Source organism: Pogoniulus pusillus, chromosome 7, assembly GCF_015220805.1.
Source record: "Pogoniulus pusillus isolate bPogPus1 chromosome 7, bPogPus1.pri, whole genome shotgun sequence".
NCBI lineage: Eukaryota > Metazoa > Chordata > Aves > Piciformes > Lybiidae > Pogoniulus > Pogoniulus pusillus.
In genome coordinates, this window is record NC_087270.1 from 11,621,394 (window position 1) to 11,637,997 (window position 16,604).

The 16,604-nt window shown below is 42.4% G+C and overlaps 1 protein-coding gene across 28 annotated transcripts in view; it reads right to left on the bottom strand.

Annotated features, from left to right (window-relative positions):
* The window catches only part of DLGAP2 (DLG associated protein 2), a 465,415-nt gene that overhangs the window by 285,789 nt on the left and 163,022 nt on the right, over window positions 1-16,604 (bottom strand). For 2 of the 28 annotated variants that reach the window (XR_010302769.1, XM_064145875.1), the window contains exon 1: window positions 8,021-8,274. The exons of 21 other annotated variants lie outside the window; for them this stretch is intronic. The gene's annotated coding sequence lies outside the window, so the exon portion shown is untranslated. 5 more of the 28 variants (XR_010302770.1, XR_010302768.1, XR_010302765.1 and 2 more) reach the window with 5 other exon arrangements.

The following is a 16,604-nucleotide window of genomic DNA, read 5'->3' on the forward strand; positions in this document are numbered from 1 at the left end:
GGCTTTTCTATTTCATTGTCACGTCCCTATATAATTAACAACAGATAAGGTATAGCAAACACCTCTCCACCACTGTCCCATGCACACACCTCTCAATCATTTTGAACACTAACTGGCTGTCCTACCTGGAGACATGGGCCAAAGCTCAACTAGTACTCATGTTTGCAAAGCAGCAAGAAATCTGGGGAAGAAGTGGATAAACTTATTCTCCCTGTTGAAACTCAGGGCTACAGAAAAATGAGGAATGTCTTTTCAGACTACCACCCCAAAGAGATGCTGAAGTCAGCAGCTCCTTGCCCCCAAGGAAATCACTGTTGCTGCCATGGCAGGACTGAAGAATCTCCATGGCTTGATGGCACATGCATAGACGCACATGAAAATTTCCTCAACCTTTCAGGATGAGGAAATTCTACTCCAATGACATCCTTGTTCTGAAACTGCTTTCTGGGAAACAGATTATTCTAGAAGGAAATACCTTGGCATTACTAGATGAGACTTTGATAATGCTGTGCAGCATGGCAACAAAGAATACACACAGAAGTTGATTGAGAAGATCTGCAGAACCTAAGTGCTTTCAGAGGTAACGTTGGAGACAGGTATTTTAGTAGCTGTGTAGGTGGCTGAGCCAATGGACCTGAAGAGAAGTCATATCTTTGGTAAATTCCATTTTGTCCCATGGGTCTGGTCTAACGAGAGCATCCCTAAACAATCCTTAGTCTGTGGTTTTCAAATGGAGACGGTGTGGATTTGTCTGCCTTCTCAAGTGTTTGAGATGCTGAGTTGAAAATGCCTATTCCAAAGTGAGCTATTAGTTTGTAGGTAGCTGGTTTCATTTAAAAACCTCTCTGTGGTAAACCAGTCTGTAGGCATGTTTAAGTGTCCATTTCCCTTGATACCTGCTTAGCAAAACAAAACTAAAGTAGGGGGTTTTTTTAAATCACTGGTTAAATTATTTTTCTGAGCTGTAACAAGGGTTTGGAAGTTAGGAGGAAGTTCTTCACAGAGAGTGATTTGCCATTGGAATGGTCTGCCCAGGGAGGTGGAGTCACCATCCCTGGAAGTGTTAAAAGCCTGGATGAGGCACTTAGTGCCATGGTCTGCATGATTGCACAGGGCTAGGTGAGAGGTTGGACTGGCTGATCTTGGAGGTCTCTTCCAACCTGGCTGATGCTATAAAATAAATAAATGACACCCAAACACCCAGCCTGACTCAGTTGTTCTGTGCTGTTAATCCAACTGCATTGCTGCACTTCCTTAGTTATTTTCCACTGTAACTTCTTTCACTCCAGGCAGGATGAAGTGACAGAAACAAAGTCAAATTTTGATTTTTCAGCACTTACATCAGTTGGATTCACCAGGTATCGATTCACCTCTATTGCACATGAACTGCTGCAGTGGGATACAAGCCAGGAAAGAGTAACAGAACTTTGGAGATAATCTGAGACACCACTCCTTGTTGTCAGAGACACCAAAGGGGAAAGTTGCCTCGATCAAAGAAAACACTGACTGAAAAATTCCATGTCAAGACTCATACTGATGACAAAAAGGAAACTAAGCAGGTTACCAGGCACCCTCTCATTGCACAGTAAACCACCAAGTCATTAGAGTGCCAAAAATTATCCAGAAGAGTAAAGGGAATTTTGCACAAAGCAAGCATAACCTCTATGAAAAGCGTACAACAGCTTTAAGATTTGACACCATGAAAATTGTAATTGGAAGAACAGGTACAGCTAGGTATTCAAAACACACCTGTACATATCAAGTGCAACACTACAGCTGCATAGCTGGGATTCCACAGAAGTAGTAACCCTTATCCTAGTTATGTAACAATTGACTTAGAGCACAGTATTAGGCTCATTAGAACTCTGTGTTTCTCAGGAATAGATCTGTGTTTAACACTGAGGAGTTAAGACTGACAGATACACAAAAAGACTTTAAAGACTTTGTCTATGCATCTCACGACAAAAACTCAAATATTTTGTGTCATTTACTCATCTCTTGAATTTTTTGTCTTCAATTTTAGCTACCTGAACAAAGATCACAAATTATATCCAAGAGTACGATCCCTTTGTTTCTAAATCTGAAGTCTCAACAACTACATAGCTATGCAACTTGGCCCCTGTTTTAAGGTTCAACATGCCACTGCCCCCACAGCCATGATCCTAATCTCAGTCACCTCTTCTAAGATGCACACCATGCTTCCATGCCTCCCTAGCTACACCTCCATTTCACAGCACCCTTTGCAGCACCTCATACACTTCTCAAGTGCCAAATTTCGCAGTGCAGCATTTCTATTTCGTTCCTGTGGTCTGCAAGTTTCTCCCTAAGAGAACTTTTAGCAATACTCTGAAGACTATTTTTGACCTTGACATGAGGCCAAGTGCACTGTATCTGCCAGTATGCACATGGTAGCCACTGAGTTGAGTGTTGTCATGTAGAAATGGCTCCAAGCAAGGCTCCCATATCAGAGTTCTAGAAATCACTCACCTTGGAAGAAATCCTGAAGGTAGACAAGTCGAACAGTTAATCTAGAGATGTTGAGTCCACCACCAAACCATGCCACTAAGCACTACATCTACATGCCTTTTAATTACTTCCAGACATAATGACTCAACCACTTTCCTAGGCAGCCTGTTCCAAGGCTTGACAACCCTTTAAGTGAAGAAATCTTTCCTAATAACCAATCTAAACCTCCCTGAGCGCAACTTGAGGCTATTTTGTTTCATTCTATCATTTGTTACTATGGAGAAGAGACCAACCTCCACCTTACAACAACCTGCTTTCAAGTAGTTGAAGAGAGTGAGGTCTCCCCTCGGCCTCATCTTCTCCAGACTAAACAAGTTCATTTTCATCAGCCTCTCTTGAAAAGATTTTTGCTCTAAACCCTTCACTGTCTTCCCTGACCTCCTTTGGACCCACTCCAGCACCACAATGTCTTCCTTGTACGGAGAGGGCCAAACCTGAACAAGGATTCAATGTGTGCTCTCACCAGGGCAGAGTACAGGGGTACAATCACCTCTAGTCCTACTGGCCACATTTGCTGATCCAAGCCAGGATGTTGTTGGCTACCTTTACTAGCTGGGCACACTGCTAGCTCACATTTAACAGGCTATTGACCAACATGTCCAGATCCTTTTCTGACATGAGTCTTTCCAGCTACTGTGCCCCAAGCCCATAGCATTGCATGATTACTGTGACCCAAGTGCAGGACCTAGCACTTAGTTTTGCTGAGCGTCACAGAATCACAGAAAGGTGCAGGTTGGAAAAGACCCTCAAGATCACCAAGTCCAACCTATAATCCAACTCTACAAGGTTCACCTTAAACCATATCCCCAAGCACTACATCCAAATGACCCTTGAACACATCCAGGGTGGGTTACTCAACCACCTCGCTGGGCAATTCATACCAGTGCCTGACCACTCTGTGAAAAACTTTCCCCTAATGTCCAGTCTAAACCTACCTAGTCTCAGCTTGAGGCCATTCCCCCTTGTTCTGTCTCCAGTTACCTGTGAGAAGAGACCAGCAGCAGCCTCTCTACAACATCCATTCAGATAGTTGTAGACAGCAATGAGGTCTCCCCTCAGCCTCCTCTTTTTCAAACTAACCATCCCCAGCTTCCTCAGTTGCTTCTCATAAGATTTATTCTCTAGGCCCTTTCCCAGTTTCACTGCCCTCCTCTGGACCCCCTTCAGCACCTTCACATCTCTCTTGTACTGTGGTGCCCAAAACTGAACACAGTACTTGAAGTGTGGCCTCACCAGAGCAAAGTTCAAGGGAACGATCAGCTCCCTAGTCCTGCTGGCCACAGTATTTTTAGTACAAGCCAGGATGCCACTGACCTTCTTGGCCACCTGGGCACACTGCTGGTTTATATTCAGCTGCTTGTCTATTAGAAGCCCCAGATCCCTTTCTGCTAGGCAGCTCTCCAGCCACACTGCCCCAGCTGGCTTCAGCCCATTTTGCATTCTCTCCACCTTCTCTTCCCATGGTGCAACAACTTCCTCTGTTAGTTTTAGCAGGGGTACATAATGGTTAGGGAAGGCAATTGTTAGACTGATCTAATAAACCCAGACTGCTTAGGAAACGAAATCACAAAAATAAAGCCACAAAAAAAAAAAAAAAAAAAGGGTTAGGACAAACAGAATACATAAAGCTGAAGAACGTAATTTAAGGCAACTACATCATCAATATAAATTTATTCTAAAGACAGATACACAGATAGCTACTGTGCAAGCACAGAGCGCAGTGGGACTGCATTAGAGGGAGATGTCATTAAGCCGTCCTCATTAACTGTGCCTGCCAAGGACACGTAGAGCACAGCTGATCAAAACTGTGACTTGTATCACCCAGGAGCAGGAATGTAAGAGATGCAACAGTTCACTGAATTATTAAACCAAAAAATCTCCAGGTAACCAGGACACAGAGGACATGGAATTCGTTAATACGAGCAGAAGGACTGAGGGCCATCTGGTACCTGTAGTGGTCAAGATTGGTCTCACACTTATTGCCGAGCAATGGCAGGATTGGCACTGTCTGCTACAAGTGCCTCAATATGCTGCGAGTCAGGAGCCCGTGCAGCCCCATGAGCAGGCTGTTTCAGAAGCATTGGCAGTTTTCTGTGAGGCCTCCCACCTGATCTAACTTGGCTCTGTGACTCATTTAGTTTGCTAATCCATGGAGAGACAGGTTTCATCTCATCCCTGTTCCTGTTAGCTTGTCACAATGGACGGATTGGAGTATTTTACAAGATGTTGCTGATTGGATCAGATCTGCTCATTTTTGTGCCTATCTTTTTATCTCCATTAGCCCAACTACTCCACAGCTTGAGTTGAAATAAGCCAGTTAGCTTTGAACTTGCTTTCCTCACACGACATAAGGAAATAAGCAATTCAGTGTAGTGTGTTTGGCCCTCACATATCTTTATTTATTATCTCTGTAAGCAGGGAAAGCCCAGAAACAGAAAGATTCAGAGAGAGTACAGAATGATAGAATGCATGGGTTCGGAAAGGAACTTTAAAGATTATCTAGTCCAACCCCCCCTGCAGTCAGCAGGGACATCCCAAACTAGATGAAGCTGGAGTCCCATCAAGCCTGTCCTTGAAGGTCTTCAGGGATGGGGCCTCCACTACCTCCCTGGGCATCTTGTTCCAGTGTTTATTTCACCATCCTCATGGTCATGAGATTTCTAATGTCCAATCTAAATCTGTCCTTCTCTAATTTAAAATCTTTCCCCCTTGTCCTACATATCCTTCTAAACAGCCTCTCCCCAGATATCCTTTAGACTGTCTTCAAATACCAGAAAGCAGCTATAAGATCTCCCCAGAGCTTTCTTTTCTGCAGGCCAATCAACTGGTCCAACTCTCTCAGCCTGTCTTCATAGTAGAAGTGCTTCAGCCCCCTGATAATTTTCATGGCCGTCCACTGGACCCTGTGCATCAAGTCCACGTCCTTCTAGAGCTGAGTGTGCTAGTGAGTATGAGGCCCTCCATAATGGCTATTCTATTGGCTCTTTTGTTTGTGTATTTTGCTACTATTTCTGAAGTTTGTGCACTTGTTTCCGAGTGTCTATCTAGAGCTATGTTATGCAAGAGAGGCACATTGCCATGGAGTAACAGGCAGACACGTCCATAAGAGTAAGGAACAATGTTTTAACCCAAGAAGTACATTCTTCCATGCAGTGTAGATAACTAGGCTACAACACACTCACTAAGATGTGAGCAGGACTACCAGACAGTTCTGGCTGGCTCACGATGTGGCCAGAGTAAACATGACACTTTCTGCTCTGTATAGACCTAGACCAACATTACATGGAAAACATTCCAAAAGGCCAACTCAGAGAAAGAAATAATTGCCTTCGGAAGTGCCTTTACTTTCAGCATGTGTAAAAGCATTTTCTTCTAAATTGAAAATAGCCATCTCAGTTTCTACTATACAGGTATTTTATGCTGTCTTTGCTACAATATAAGAGTCATACTGGAGACAACAGAGACAGAACAAACTACTCTATTCATTGCTACATTCAGTCAATAACAGCTGTTTGCACGAGATGATTTTTCTTACTCATCACAAATACCTGGAGGGTTTTATATTTGAAGTCCAAGGTATATGAGGATCCTTTTGCAATGACAACAAAAAGCTCTGTCCTAGTTTGAAAAGGAATTGTGTTCAAAGTACTATGGTTTTACTACCACAAGCATTTGGAGCATGCAAACAGCAGCTGAATTAATCATCAGACACGCTCAGGACTGTACAGTTAAGTTTGACAGACCTGTACTTCTGTGTGCCTTGAAAAAACATACAAGCTGATCTTAGCTCAAGCTATTAATTGGTCCATGCATTATGGACTAAGTGTTCAAAAGTGAACAAGGAACAGCCTTTATGTCCTCAGACATGATCACCTCTCCTACATAGAAATCAGTTTTTAAAAAAAGGAATTTTAATTACTGTTTATAACTTTAGCTAAAACTTTTATAACTTTAGCTAAAACTAAGTTCCTTCAGCAAAAGGAAATGACACAGCCATCTTTGAGGACTTCAGAATGACCAATGCGGATAACTTTAGCTTACTTTTGAAAACAGTCTTTAGTTAAGAAGGTTAGATCCAAAATGAGTGGGGCCCATGCCAGGAGATGATAATAAGTAGATCTGCCACAAAGGTGTTAGCTGGGGTTTTTTCATTTGTTTTTGGTTTGAGTTTGCGATTTTGTTACCTTGTTGTTTTTAGTTTTCTTTATGACATCCTGAGATCTCAGTTCAAACCAGAATTAAAGTGGTTGAAGACACTCATACTGATACACATACTTACAGCACAGTTGTCAGAGAAACTAACCTCAGCTTAAGCATTTTAAGGTATTTGCTTCAGAACTAGGTACTGGTTTTCTAACTCAAAACACCAGAACACAAATTTAAACATCACAGTAATAACTAAATACCAGGCAATGCTATAACTAAAGATACATTCAGAATATGCTCCCCACTGTCCGTCCATTACAAAAGAGACGCTGCTCCCTAAGCATCTGGAAACAGCTCTCTTCCTCTTGTTAATTAGAACTAGGGTTAGAACAGATGCCTACACGCTCCTGGCAGGCACTTCACAACCTATAGTTAAAAGCATTCTGCAGAATTAAGTCATTACCTTTTTCATGCTTATAACACGAAGCACAAGTTTTAAACCCCAGAGGAAAACGATAGCTAAAGGGTAGCACAATTAGCCTCTATCGTAGTGGCTATCTGCAAGAACACAGCATCGCCTGGACGGGGTCAGATGAAAGCATAAATTGCTTGTCTCCACCTTTACCCTTAATGATCTTGTGATACTTATTTCCCCTTGTAACACAAAGTCGGCTTAGCTGATCGAGAACAAGCGACAGAAAAAATATGTTTTGTATTTACACGACAGGAGCAGTACAGCAGAAGGTTGTGTGGAAGACAAAAGAGAAAGATTAGGTTATTTATGACCTCTCTCAAGGCTGGCCAACTTTCCTCTCTTATTGGAACATCCATTACTAGCTTCTCTCCTGGGGACACTTTCCTCAAATGTATCCTCTCTTAATGTCTGTTTTCTCTGCTTCAAAATATTGAGTTTACACTAAATCTTTTTCCTTTTAAGTCACCTAAGTTTATTGTTCACAGAAAAGAAAAGCTTTAAAAGAATTAGTAACAGGCACAGCCTTCCTCAAAAAACTTCCACCGAAAACCCCCTTTCAACAAAGAAGCACAGGGAGATAACAGGAGTTTTACCTTCTTTTGCCCGTTACCATGAGTACTGACAGCTAGAGGCAACGCTGAAACACAGGCTGGGTACCTTCGAGCGCTAGCGTGTTCACAGCGGTGTGCACCGCGCAGCTACAAGGTGCAAAGTGCAAGGCCTGCAAGGGCCCGTCACAGGTCTGACCGCACGGCAAGGAGCGCTCGGGAAACTCACGTCCGAACTCCTCTGCCAAGTTCAGCTGGGAAAAGGCTTCGCTTACCCACCCAGCGTAAGGCTGGGCAAGAAACAAAACCCTCATCATCGACTCACCTTCCAGACTTGGGCCACCTTCACGCTCCTGCGGACTTCATGCACGCCCAGCGGCGGCGGTCGGCAGGCAGCGGGACCGCTGTGACGCAGCCGCAAATAAGCCCGCGCGCCTCAGCGGACCCCGGCCGCTGCTGGGGCCGGCCTGGAGCGGGGCAGTTGCATTTAATGGGCAGCTCATCTGCACCTGAGCCCTCAGGTGCGCTTCGGCAAACGAGGCCTCCAAGAGGCATGAGGTGCTCGAAGTGAGAACACCTGCGGCAGAAGGGGGCTGCAGAACTCACTGGGTGGGGCCCGCAGCAAGCACTTGAAGAACCGGCCCTTACACCCGGACAGAGGTGCAAGTTATGGCTCAAAGCATTTCTTTTTCCAACCGCCAAAGTAAAACATAGCAATAGGGCTTTAAAAACCACTTCTATTGATTAAACACTTGTGGCAATTCTGAGATACTGTCGTTCATTTACTTGACAACTTTCAGTAGCGTCGAGCCTTGTCACACAGGTGGAAAGCGTGGCCAAACGGGCGGACACATGACTCGGTTACTACACCAGACAAAAGGTCCTGCTGTGCTCCTGTCACAAAGCCCAGCTTGCTGACTTGGGTACGTGCAGCTCGGCTCTCCCGGCAGCAGAAAGACAGACAGCAGCACCACTGGGCAGCACCCGGGGGCGAGAGGCACTAGGCAGCTGGCCTGAAGACTGACAGCAGAGGCATCCATCAAACTATGCCCACAGAAGGGAGCACTAATGCCACCTGCATGTGCTTGAAAAAACCATCTCCAGCGTTTTATACCTAGCCTAACGCTATTAGATACACTTGTCTTCAAAAAGGAGATACATCCCAAGGGCAGCCTAGAAGAACAACAACATCTAAATGAATAGTCGTTGATGCCAGACATTTGTCTTGCGTGCTTATGGATCTTTATCCACCCGAGTGAGCCCCTGCTGTAACAGTAACCTCACGGTTTAGCTCCAGGGAAAGCCGAGGAAACAGACATCTCCCGTGCAGTAAGCAGTGGCTCACCACCTCCTGCCTTCTTCGATAATATTTCAATGGCAGCTTTGTTGTTTGTTTTTTTTAATAACAAAGAAGTTCTTAGGCAAGTAAAACAGAACAAGATTTCAGTATAATTTTTTTTCCTTTAAAAGAAGTCAGTGTGAGCAATTTTCCTAGAATTTGGGTTTCAGTTTTGACTCCATTCACTCCACCTCCACTCTCAGAAAAGCCACTTTGAGAGGTAATCACTTAGCAAATTGACCGACCACCATAAAACAGTCCCTACAGCAATAAATACATAGGAAACTACAACTTTACAACATGGACTAAGTGCAAACAGCAATAGCAGGAGCTAATAGGCACCCTGTGTGCGAGGTGGCTGTGCACTACCCTGTACCACTTCGAGCTGATCTTAATCTATCTCAGCTGGTCACAATCAGTCCTAAATGGTTACAGGTGGTTCTAGCCATCCCACCCAGTCCTAACTGGTACCAACTGGCTTTACAGTCTGCTTAATCTTGCCCAAAGTGTCAACCATGTGGGTGGGAACAAGGTGCTTCTGCTCAGATGTTGCCAATTAAAAGTCCCTACAGAGGGCACCAACCAGAGCAGAGTTGATAAATAAGACAGGAGAACAGAAGGAAGTTAGGAGGTCCTGAGCTTATCTTCTTGAATTTTTGAAAGGCCTGATGGTACCCTGCAGCACTAGTAAGGAAAGTGAAGGCCAGGACACCAGGAAAAGTGTCCACACTGCAGCTTGGCTTAAGGAAGAGAAAGGAGAAGAGTCTTCCTCAAGTGTTTGTCTAATTGGCTTCTTCATTTCTCAATGCCCAAGCTAGTAATTACGTTAATTGGCAAGAAATGAAGTGAATTTCCAAGTCAAGAATACTTTTTCAGGATGCAGCATGATTTTAAAGGACTATTTTACATGTTAGTCTATTGTGTATCATCTGAAGCTCTTCTATCCTTTAAAACTGTTTTACGCACTTTAAATGACTCAGAGTGTGTGCTAACAGAATGTGTATTTGCAATGTCACTACACATCAATGAGTTAACATCTCTCTTGAATGCATAGTCATACGTGGCAAACTTCATGCACTATTTATGCACACATACAACTAATATTGCTATACTCACACAAGGAGAACCTTCATCATCACTGGCAACATATACATGCATAGCATTTGATATACAAACCTCCTTCCTTTCCTTTGATCAAGCTCTTAACTGTGTCTGTTCTCTGTCCTTTCAAAGGAGTAACAGTTTGTTGGCATGTTCTAAAAGATGTCAGAAGCTACATGTTTCTTTGGGAAATCACAGACTCACTTTTGTGGAAAGAGACCTCAAAGATCATCAAGCCCAAGCACTAACCCGACAGTGCTAGGTCACCTTAAGTGCCACGTCTATACATGTTCAGCAGTGGTGACTCACCATCATCCCTGGACAGCTGTTTCAAATGCTTGAAAATCCTTCAAGGTTCAGAAATTTTTCCTAATGCCCAATCTAAACCTCTCACTATCACCCTGCTCCAACCTCCTTTCAGGTAGCTGTAGAGAGCAAGAATACCTTCCCTCAGCCTCTTTTTCTCTAGGCTAAATAACCTCAGCTGCTTCTCATTGCTAAGAGTAGCAAAGGGCTGCCAATGGCCAATATGCACTGTCAGAGGTTTTAGTGACGCAGCACTGAGGAGATGACAGAAATCAAAGATCATCCAGCAAGAAGGAGGTCACTGATTTATAAACCTGGTTGTACTTCCCTTCTGCTTCATCTCACCACTTGGTGTTTTCTGTAACTTCTGTTAATTATTCCAGTTGATAGCCTTAGTGAACCTGGCTTTTTGAACTTGAAAGCCATTTGGATCCCCTGTGGAAAACTCTCCACAAGGAAAAGGTTCAGGCTGTACTACCTTAAAGCTCTGGCAGTCTGGGCCTCTCTCAAAGCTCTCAATTCTCAGTGAAGCTTAAAAGAGAAGTACACCTTAACACAAGGAACGTGGTGTCTTTTACAAACTATAGAATAGAACCACTGACGAGCGCAGCACAAAGAGCTCATTCGAGCATGTCCTCTATCTCCTACAGATTTGATTTACTTGGACATAGGACTCCTCATTCACATCGCTACTCTCAAAAGAGCTGCAGTAGTATCTGCCATATAAGAAGTCCAGCCAAAGAAAGTATGGAACATTTCAGCAGTGAACTGACTATGAAGCACTGAAGTTAGAGTCTGAGCTGGGATAACTAATAACACACTACCTTAAAATACAGATACCTGTAATTGTAAAAGTAATCTGTGCAATTGCACAGCTAGAACTGGACTTCAGTGCTGTCGATGTAGGAAATGTCATTTACAGTGTCTGGCCTTTACCTATGCACTTTTGTGCTAGTTTGAAGCAGGCTAGAATGTTTTGGTGAGAAGGACTACATCACAGGCTGTGGAAAGAAAACAATGGTGATGTCTACTTGGCTCACAATCTTGCTGAGATGTATAGGAACAAGAAACAAAAACATTAGATAACCACTCTCACTGGGCTGCTGGCTGAGCTGCATCTCTCTAACCCCACCCTCCATTTTGGGCTAACCCACTTTGCTTCTTAACCTCTGGCTGAACCTCCATTCTTCCTTGGGACTGGGGTAAGGTTGAGAGGGGTAGGGGGAAGGTGAAGAGGTGGTTGAGAGCCCCTGCTGGGGACTCAGGTTTCTGGGAGGGCTGTTGTGCTTCTGTATTACCTTTTTCCCTTGTCTATTTCTGTCTGTAACTGTATATACTGTAAATATCTGCTTGTATACTGTGCTAGCTGTAAATATAAAGCTTCGTTCATATTTCCAGAGCTGGCTGAGTCGAGTCTGGGTGATTTCCAAAGTGGGGGGGGGGCAGGGAACACCCAAACCATCACAACTTTTCATTTGCAGGCAAGTCCTGCAAATGTGAAGTGTACCAAATAAAAGCTGTCATAGCTAGCATTAATTTGCAAACATATACTTTTTAAATTTCTAAAGAATATTACTGTGATCGAAGAGTTCAGGTTTCTCATCAGCCCCAGACACCATGGATTACAGCAATAAATCTTAGAGAATCAAATTACTGTGAAACTGACATGACATCCTTTCTTACTATCTGCCAGCAGAAAAGGTCCTGTGAAAATAAATCACTATGTGAGAAGAATGCTGCAAGTTTGCAAATCCACAATGTTGCAAGCTTTCAGTTTAAAGCTAACATACTAACAGGGATGGTAACAAATAGAGAGAAAAAATATACTGCCAAAGATAAAGTCTCTTGATTGTAGATATGAAAATCCCCTGTCAGATTAGCGCTGCAGAAACACAGAAAATCTGTTGCAATGTTTTAAAGATATCTTATTTTAAAAGAGGAAATAAAGCACTTTTCTGCTATTGGACTTTGAGATTTTCCAAGCAGACATAGCTGTACTTACTCTGGAAAGGGAGATGTGCACACAAATCCCCCCGATCAAGAGAAAAATCAAATCACTTGACAAAGGAAACATTCTCTAAGAAAACCATACAGGATATTTGGATTAATGAACATTAAAAATCCCCTTCAAACTGTATGATGCTACCATCAAATGTTAGAGCTTGCATGGGACCTCCAAAGACCAACCTTCCTGCCAGAGCAGGATCACACCAAGTAGGTCACACAAGAATGTATCCAGATGGGCTTCAAATGTCTCCAAAGAAGGAAACCCCACAGCCTCTCTGCGCAGCCTGGTCCAGTGTTCTTTCACCTTCACAGTGAAAAGGTTTTTTTCCTATGTTCACATGGAACCTCCTATGCTCCAGCTTGCAGCTTTTGCCCCTTATCCTGTCACTAGACATCACTGAGAAGAGCCTGGCTCCATCCTTCCAACACTAGCCCTTCACATACTTATAAACATTAATGAAGTCATCCCTGAGTTTCCTCCTCTTCAGGCTAAAGAGACAGAGTTTCCTCAGCCTGTCCTCATAAGGGAGACATTCCACTCCCTTCATCACTTTTGTGGCTCTGCACCAGACTCTTTCAAGCAGCTCCCGTCCTTCTTGAACTGGGGTGCCCAGAACTGGACACAACTTTCCAGATGCAGCCTCAACAAAGCAGAGTAGAGGGTAAGGAGAACCTCTCTCGATCTAGTAACCACACCCCTTCTAATTACACCCCAGGATGCCCCTGGCATTCTTCCCCACAGGGACACATTGCTGGCTCACCGTCATCCTTCTGTCCACTGGAAGCCCCAAGTCCTTTTCTCCTGTGCTGCTCTCCAACAGGTCAAACTCCAGTCTATACTGGTACACGGTGTGAATTGGTAACTGATGTATTAGTAGAACAAATGAACTATCAGGCTGGGTTGATCAGTTTTCTGACCTTACAGATAAGAAAGTTCTTGTTTAAGTTAAAAGCTTTAGAAAATTTCTTTGCAAAAAAACCCCCCACAAAACACCAGGGTATATTCTTCTCCAGTGGCTGTGCAGTTTGGGAATGAAATTGATAAAAACTGACCCAGGACCTTTTACAGATTTCTGGGATTCCCTTAGGAAAACTGAACAGGTATTGAAAGGTTTTACACTGTGAGATGAATGTGACCTTGGCTCTGAATGTACAGAGTAATTTAGAGTAAGGTGCAAAGCAGCATTCAATCTCACCCACCTACAAGAAGATAGATTTCTTCACAGCTCCTGGTACTATTAGTATTGTTTTACTTCTCAACAGCAGCAGCAGTGCTGCTAACAATTGAGATCCCCAACCACGTGGCAAAAAAACACTTCAGTGTCCATGAAGGGTCAGTACTCTACACTTTTATAGGATCTTAAAGAGGTAGAAAGCTTTTGTGACTAATATTTATATTACTGTGATAGTTTTTTTTCTTAAAGTATAAATATTGCCTCAATAGATGACAGCCAAGATGGCAACATTTTTGTTTCATGTTTGTGGTTCTGTGGATCTGAACTGGTGGATTTTCAAATGGATGACAAACTGCTTTCCTGACTCGACAGTGGCTGTATAAAGCAATTGATCTATTCAAGTGCAAAGTTAAATTCATTTTCTTTAATAACCTATATAGATTTCCACATACCAGTCTAGGCACACTACCCTAACATCATTTTTCCCCCTACACCATATCTTTGAATTCCCAAATCATGAAAGACATCACATTTGATTAGACAGAGAAACCATGAGGTGAAATGCCCTCTTCTCTCCAGATTTAACAGACAGCATAAGGCTTTAATATTTTGTACGTTTGTCCAAAGCATTATGAACAGAGAACACATTCTGCTTGTTTATGACAAACTCTCTGAGCACTGGAACCCACGGCAGGTTTCAGGTATAAAGAACTGTGTATGCATGGGGCTCTTTGGAAGGTATAGGTGTGCTCACTTGGTAAAACTCTGAATGGAAAACAGGATATTTCTAGATAATTTCAGGGGTATCTCTTGGAGAAATGCAATGAACTCAAGCAGCTGCATGGTTATTCATTGCTATTATAAGAAAAGTATATTCTAATATCATACGGGTTTTGCAAAGCTCCTTTAAAAGGTGAATGTGTCAAAGCAATGTATAACATAATGTAGAACATGCCAAGGAAAACAAAACCACAGCATTAACTAATGTTGTACTGAAGGGAGATTATTTTTCAGGTGGGTTTTCAATTCTTCACTTCAAGTGAAAATCTGTGATGCAGAATGGCAGGTTCAAAAATTATGCAGTCCTTGATGTCAGCAAGTGCCTTTGGAAATTACAGATGGTGCCTACTTTCTATTTTACATATATATTTATCCAGCATCTGGATTCTCCTCAGTCCTTTTTCCAGGTGAAAGAAAAGTAAGTAAAATAAGTCCAGTGTCACACAGACCACCACACTTAGAATCAAAGTCAGGACCTCACATTCTAAGGGCCAGCATCTTGACCACCAAGGTGCTGATGCTCACAAAGGCCCCTGCTTTTGGTTAGAATGAACTTGAGTTTATGGTAAGAATCCACATATGACTGTCTGTTGGCAAACCACTGTTTTGGCACAAAGGCCTGCACACTAGATGAAGTCTTCTGCAGAATCATCTTTAGAGTGCAAATGCAAAGGCAATTTAAACTCTGTTTATGGACAGTGACCTGTTCTAGTAGTTTTCATACCACCACTTACAATGCTGTGTGCTCCATGCCAACATACTTACTGAAATCTTGCTAGCCAAAAATATTTGGTGTAGCTCATCTTATAACTCGCACATATCCTACCACTTGCTACCATTATGTTATTGTACCTTAATGCATCAATCAAAAAGAGTTATCTGGGTCTGAACATCCACTACGACACCGATGGTGATGGCAAGTAAATTCACTTCCATCAAAACTAATGGAAAGGTGTGAAAACCCATCTCACAGCACTTACAGATAGTGTTTCCTGTTCCTTGCTTAGAGAATTATCAAATTGCTTTAAACATAAAAATTTCTTAGCTCCTAAAGTGATATATTCCTCATCACTACTGCAGCAGGACTACAGTTGCTGATTTCCAAAGGCAGACAGACCTTCCATTTTTTTGTTTTTCACCATGTAGTTAGTACCTTTTCATTGAAAGTTTGGAACTTAGTTCACTATTCATGTAAATGATACTGGTTTTCATGATGTTCCTGATGAACTTGATGGAAGCCACAACTAGAATAAGGAAGAAAAAGAAGTGCTTTTCCTGGAAGAGGAAGTAGAAAGGGACCAAAGAGTCAGATAAGAAGAGCTGATATGGACTAAATGAAGTTTATAGCTGAGCAGTGCAATGTAATTGTATATTCACAATAGAAGTCAAAGAAGGAAGCAAAGGAGGTATTCTGGCTGAAGGAGTGCAGTGCACAGGCTGTTCTTTAACCTGTTTCTAGAAGAAACTCAAAACAATCTGAAACAATTAAGACCTTAACTGAAAGGTTTACTTTACGTTAATGGCTTTTGAGCTAAAAATGCTACAGAAATTTTCCTAATACTGGGTCTGATGAATAGTTATTAGAATATGTAAATGGACTCTTGCAGGGTCTCAGGAGATACTGACTATCCAGAAAAAGAGTAAGTGTCAATACATATGTTTTCACCATCTTGTACCTTCTTCTTTTAGAATGTTCTTGATGATTTTGGTGAACTTTGTCTTCCTCAACCTCTCCCCCAAAACAACCCAAAAAACCCCCACCAAACTTAAAACTTAATAACAGAAACCATGACAGTTTCTTCTTTGCTTATTAAGAAAAACAAAGTTTGCAGTCCTAATATAAAAATTAATTGAGAGACTGTGAACAAAGGCTTCCATAAGAACCAATTTTTCTGACTTGAGACCTTGGCAGAAAGCTGTATCACCACTCCAAGTTTTAGATATTTTATACTGATGTTTTATTAGGCCCTAAAAATAAATGTTTTTCATGGCACTAAAGCAGTATAATTATTGTTCCTATTCAGGTAGGTGCTAGAGGCCCATTCTGTTTCCAAAATTAACTCCGTTGGTAGGCAAAATTCTGCCTGTATAAGTGTGCATGTAATAATAAGAATGCAGAAGGGAGCTCTCCAAAGTTATTAGGAAAAGAACATCTGAAAACAAGTTGCTATTTTTCTCCCAGTAAATGTACTGTGAGATCA